Here is a 6,000-nt window from a genome sequence, read left to right on the forward strand (position 1 = left end):
TAATTCAAGAGATGTTCATCAAACGAGGCCGAGTATTGTAAGAGTTAGGTGAATGTAAGACGACATGTACAGCTCACCGTCATGTCCCATGTCGTATTACATACTGTGCCCCATTGGTTGGAATAGAAGATCTCAACTCGTCCCTCGCCGTGAGAATTCTCGTTCCATTCCAATCGAACATCTGTTGAATAATGACAAGACAATTTATTTTAACACTATATACATCTCACTAGCCTTTGGTGCTTATTATCCACAACGATAGTTTTCACCCTTATATAGCTCCATTTCACTCTTCTTTTAGTTCGGTCTTGTCACTCAACACTGCATGCAAGCGGACACTTTTTTTTTTTTTTTTGGTCTCGAAATTTCAAAATTTGACATTTTTTGTCGTTGGGGGGGGGGGGGGGGGGGTAAGGTCACCTTATTTAGGTTAGCCGTGGGTATAATTTTTTTTTTTTTTTTTTTTTTAATAATAAAAAAAAAACAACAACAAACAAACAAAGGGGGGGGGGGGGGTTTAGGATTTTTAGGGGGGTTTACATACATAAAAATACCAAAGGGGGGGGGGGGGGGGGGGGGGGGTTTTGAACCCCAAACCCCCCCCCCCCCTGCGTACGCCCCTGATGCAGATGTTGGCTTTTTTGTTGGCATTTTCGTGTTGCTTATATTACCCACAATTAGCCGGCTCATGTATTGTTATTTTGATTAAATAATTAATTAACGGTCACCGTGTTTTTTTTAAAGTGGAGCTGAATTGGTATGATCGTATTGGCTAAATTTCACACATTTTGGGGTCTGAAATCACCTTCATAGCAATTTTAGGTTCTAAAAGAGAACTCTAAATGTCATAGTTAAGAAAAAGAACATTAACCATGCACTTTAAAGGCATTTGCGGTCTGAAAACAAAACTAAACTATCACTTTAATACTAATTAACATCTCTAAGCGCTTTTGTTATCTGATTCTTACACACACAATGTGCACCATCTTCACTCCCTGGGGAGTATTCCTACCATATAGTCATGGTGAGGATATATGGCAATTACTAACACACAAGCTTTCGTCATTCTAGCAGGGACCTTTTTCTCTCCTGAGTATGGAGTGGCAAATGTAGATTAGTGCCTTGCTAAAGGGCAATAGTTCCAAGTCGAGAATAGACCCTATACAGCCTTTGCATTTAAAGCCAAGTGCTTAAAGCCTCCCTAAAGTGTTGGGAGCCCGAAACATTTGATGGCAAAATTTCACTTAAATTGTATCATAATGTGAAAGAGGATGTCATTCAAGAAACATTTCTGCAAGGATTTTCAACACAAATGTGTTTGAAGTCGCATGTTAATGAGAAGAATACAAAATTAAGGTTTTCTGCGTACAACAGAAAACTCAAATTATGTATTCTTTTATCAACATTTGTCTTCAAACGCATTTTTTGGGGGAAATCTTTGCTTATGCTGTAGCTCTCCAATATCTAATGTATATGTTAATTATGCATTCAATATATTTGTTTAATTTCGTATATTTTCTGTATAAAATTATATGAAATATTGTATCAAACCATATTATATTCATGAAAATGTATGATGAAAAAAAAAAGATGCAGAAACCAATAAATGAAATCAAATCAAATCAGAAGTGTGTCTCAAAATGACGTCCTCTTTCACACAAATTTTGCCATCAAATGTGTGGCGAATTTGTGGCTCGATCCCAACACTCAAGAGGGGCTTTAAACCACTCGACTACGACACCTCTACGACATATAAAATAAACCCTTTCCCTTTGCTTCCAGACAGTTCCTCTGATCGTGTATTTTACAATAGAATTCATGTTTTTAATACCATTTATTTTGTAAAAACCATGTGAAATGTGAAAATGTGAAATTATGGAACAAAAAGCTAGAAAACAAAACCGAAACTAAACTAAACATTATTAACTTGAACATAAAGTTCTTAAACTTACCTTCTAGGGGTCTTTCACATGACCAGTGGGTAATATCTTCATTGATACCGTATTTCTGCAGATCAACGATTGGTGGACGAGGTATTTGCACAGCCTCTAACTGGATCTCATCATCCGCGATATCATCGTGAACAGTTGGACAGACGAATTTTGGACAGTCTCCGGATGATGTTACTTGAGTAACAATAACTTGATAAGAAAAAGATGTACGAGATATACACTGTAACACATATTGTGTATTATTTCGATCAAGGCACGACACTAATGAATATGCAAGTTACATTAAAGGGGGAAGTCCACCACGATATTAATGTGGTTTTAATAAAGCGGGAAAAAGAGAGATACAAATAAAGCGAATGTTTGAGCCAGGGGCGTACGCAGGATTTTTTCAAGGGGGGGGGGGGGTTTTTAAAATATTTTGCTCCCGAAAATTTGAAAATCGCGCCGGCCGAAAAGTCGCTCAGTGGGGGGGGGGGGGGGGGGGGGGGGGGTAAGCGGACACATTTTTTTTTTTTTTTTGGTCTCGAAATTTCATAATTTGACATTTTTTGTCGTTGGGGGGGGGGGGGGTAAGGTCACCTTATTTAGGTTAGCCGTGGGTATAATTTATTTATTTATTTTTTTTTAAATAATAAAAAAAAAAAAAAAAAAAAAAAAAAAACCAAAGGGGGGGGGGGGGGGGGGGGGGGTTTTAGGTTTTTTAGGGGGGTTTACATACATAAAAATACCAAAGGGGGGGGGGGGGGGTTTGACCCCAACCCCCCCCCCCCCCCTGCGTACGCCCCTGGTTGAGCTAAGGTTAATCAGAAATAGGAAATTTATGAATTTTTGAAGTTGTCATCAGTCAAAACACAAATATGCAACACTTCAACGTATCTTGCGAGCTCCTCTCCAATTTTTTTTCCAGAAATTGTCATAAACTTTCATTTATTAGTTATGACGGAATAGATTTGTTTCATACATTGGTTGTATAAAAACGATTCTAGGACAATTACCTCCTGGACAATAACCCCCCGTCAATTAACAGCGGGACAAGTACTCCCCTCTCCCCGTGGAAAATTACCCCCTCCATCTGAAAATCACCCCCTTAGACAATCACCGCCCCCCACACGAAGAGAATTAACCCCCCCCCCGACATAAAAAAATAATCTCCTTCTATTAAAACCAAATCAGTATCAGAGTGGACTTCCCTTTTAATGGACGGGGGGGGGGGGTTAATTGCCATGGGGAGGGGAGCGGGGAGGAGAGGTAATTATCCTAGGGGCTATTTCCAGGGGTGGGGGGGGGGGTAATAATTGTCCTAGGGGGTAATTTTCCGGGGGGACAATTTTTCGGGGGGTTATTGTCCTTGGGGTAGCCTTTCGGGGGGGGGGGGTAATTTTCCGGAGTTGATTGTCCAGGGGGTAATTGTCAGATATGTATAAAAACGCTTTTGCGATAATTATATTCAGGGTGAATGTATGATCAACAAATTATCTTAAGTTTTTTAATGGAACCTCGCAAAATACGTGTATGAGTGCCAATAAGTGTTTGATTGATCGAACCTTCCAAAATTCAAAACTTTGTAATTTTTAATCGGATTTGCTCGAACTTTCACTTACCTGTTTATCTCATTTTTCTGTTTTTTTTTCATTAAAACCAACTTAATATCAGGATGGGCTTCCCTTTGAAACATAACTCACCTGATAATCTACAGGTAGTGATGAGCGTAATAATGTGACCGATCAACGGTGGGTATATCTAGGCCCAACTCGGATCCGTAATTGGCAATTCCACGTTATATGTTTGCTAGCCAAATATCATAAATTTTGCGATAACGCTAGCGATATTGGGGTACCCTGATGAATTTAGTATCAAACAAAAAGGTCCAAAAGGATCTTTTATTTGGTTGTAGCAAAGGATGCATTAGGATTAATGCATGATTTCTAAGAAAAAAGAAAAGAAAGAATAACATTTATTTAAGGGCAAAAGAAGGTGTCGATCATGGTCAAATCATCCTATATCTTTCGGGAACATTTTCACACCATATGAATGGAAAAAGGTTCGCATGACGCAATCAACATTTAAGAAAGTATCTATGCAGGTCTATAAATAGCTGACAAAAGTGTGCCACGTCCGTTATGCTACATGCTAGATCTGACTCAGAAATGTGCAAAGATTTTTTTTAGAAGTAGTATTAGTAGTAGTAATAATAATAATAATTACAGTGCTTATATAGCGCCTAACACTTACTTTGTCAGAAGTCTCTTAGAAGCGCTCTACAATAATGCAGCATAATTACCCTGGCTTTAGCAGTGCAGCTGTTACGCGCGCTGCGTTTCAAGTAGTAGTAAAAGTAGTAGTTGTAGTAGTAGTAGTAGTAGTAGTAGTAGTAGTAGTAGTAGCAGGCTCGTACGCAGGGGGGGGGGAGGGGTTGGGGTTAACCCCCCTCAAATGTTTGTAATGGAGAAAAAAAAGGAGGCACAAAAAAAGGTTCCCCCCCCCTCCCCCAAGGCACTGAACGAAATATCTGACGACGTAATTTTCCAATCCGGGGGCAAAAAAAAAAAAAAAAATGCGCTCTTACCCCCCCCCCCGCTTATTTTCCTCAAAAACTGGACCAAAAAATGAAATAAAAAATGTGCTCTTACCCCCCCCCCCCCCCCCCCCCCCCCCCCCCCCCCCCCCCCCCCCCCCCCCCCCCCCCCCCCCCCCCCCCCCCCCCCACCCCCCCCCCCCCCCCCCCCCCCTTACCCGCTTATTCAGCGGCTGGCTGAGTCGTTGCGAAATTTTAGTACTAGTAGTAGTAGCGCTAGTACTAGTAACAGTAGTGATAGTAGTAGTAGTAGTAGAAGTAGTAGTAGTAGTAGTAGTAGTATATAAAGAGGAATTAATTTTATATAATTTATTGTGAACTTGCTCCTTTGTATATTAATATGAAATCACCCATGATTTAGAAAATTTGTATAAACTTTTATCATAGTAAGATTATTTCATTCTATACGATAGGAGCATTGATCTTTCCGTAACACAACTTTGATCATTTTCTTAAATCTTTCGGCAATTTTCTTTCTTCTTTTTCAATCTAATCCAAATTTTAAGTCAAATGGAACTAGAACAATTCAAGTTTGTTTGAAAAAGGGGGGAATGCAAATTATAATTACTAACAGATATCATGAGTAACACTCCACGTTCATAATCCCGAATTGAAAGGGAAATAGAAGGAAAGAATGCCATAATATCTTCACTATATGAGGAAGAAATATATCTTACCGAATAATGAAATGCAGATGAATAATATTTTCGTACAGTCGGCCATATTCATGGAGATGAACATTGTGTTTTGTTCTTCTTTCTACTCAGCTCCGAGTCTTTTGAAACATTGAACAAATGATTTCCTCACCATGGACTTAACTCACGCACCGAATGACGGTCTGTTGATGTATATTTATTGAATATCCGAAACTCGACGGTAGAGTGTCAAAAGATGAGCTTCATCGGAGAGGAATGGAGAGCTTATAAAAACGAGACGATCTTGACATTTTTATGGGAAGGTCTAATGTCAGGTATGAATAGCATTGATCGCATTAAGAGAAATGACTCTGTGCTGATAGATCTCCCTTGATCAATTCCGCGAACTAATAATTGGTAAATAGCAAGGTTATCAAACAACCCTTTATTATGATTAAAATTTGAAGCCTGGACCAACCCTCCTCAGAGGGAGCCAAATATCGGCGTCGAGTCAAATTTTATTCATGATTAATGATCAGGTTAAATAATATTCATTAGGCATACGTCATCACTATTATAAAAGTAGTTAATTAACTTTACGAGAATTCTACGGTAGTCTAGTCATTCGTCTCATTGTTAGGGGCGGCGATTCCGGGGGACGGGGGGACGGTGTGTAAAGTCAATGTTTGTGTACTACGAGCCGGACTTTGGTGCGTGAAAAGTACCCCTTTACCGGACATTTTGGTAACACGCATGCGGTCATTCCGACACCGGAGTGGGAGGGGGGGGGGCGGGGTTTAGACCAATTAAAATGCAAAAATCTTCTTACTCGGTAGCT

Source organism: Strongylocentrotus purpuratus, unplaced genomic scaffold (assembly GCF_000002235.5).
Source record: "Strongylocentrotus purpuratus isolate Spur 01 unplaced genomic scaffold, Spur_5.0 spur5_scaffold_11, whole genome shotgun sequence".
NCBI classification, from domain to species: Eukaryota; Metazoa; Echinodermata; class Echinoidea; order Camarodonta; family Strongylocentrotidae; genus Strongylocentrotus; species Strongylocentrotus purpuratus.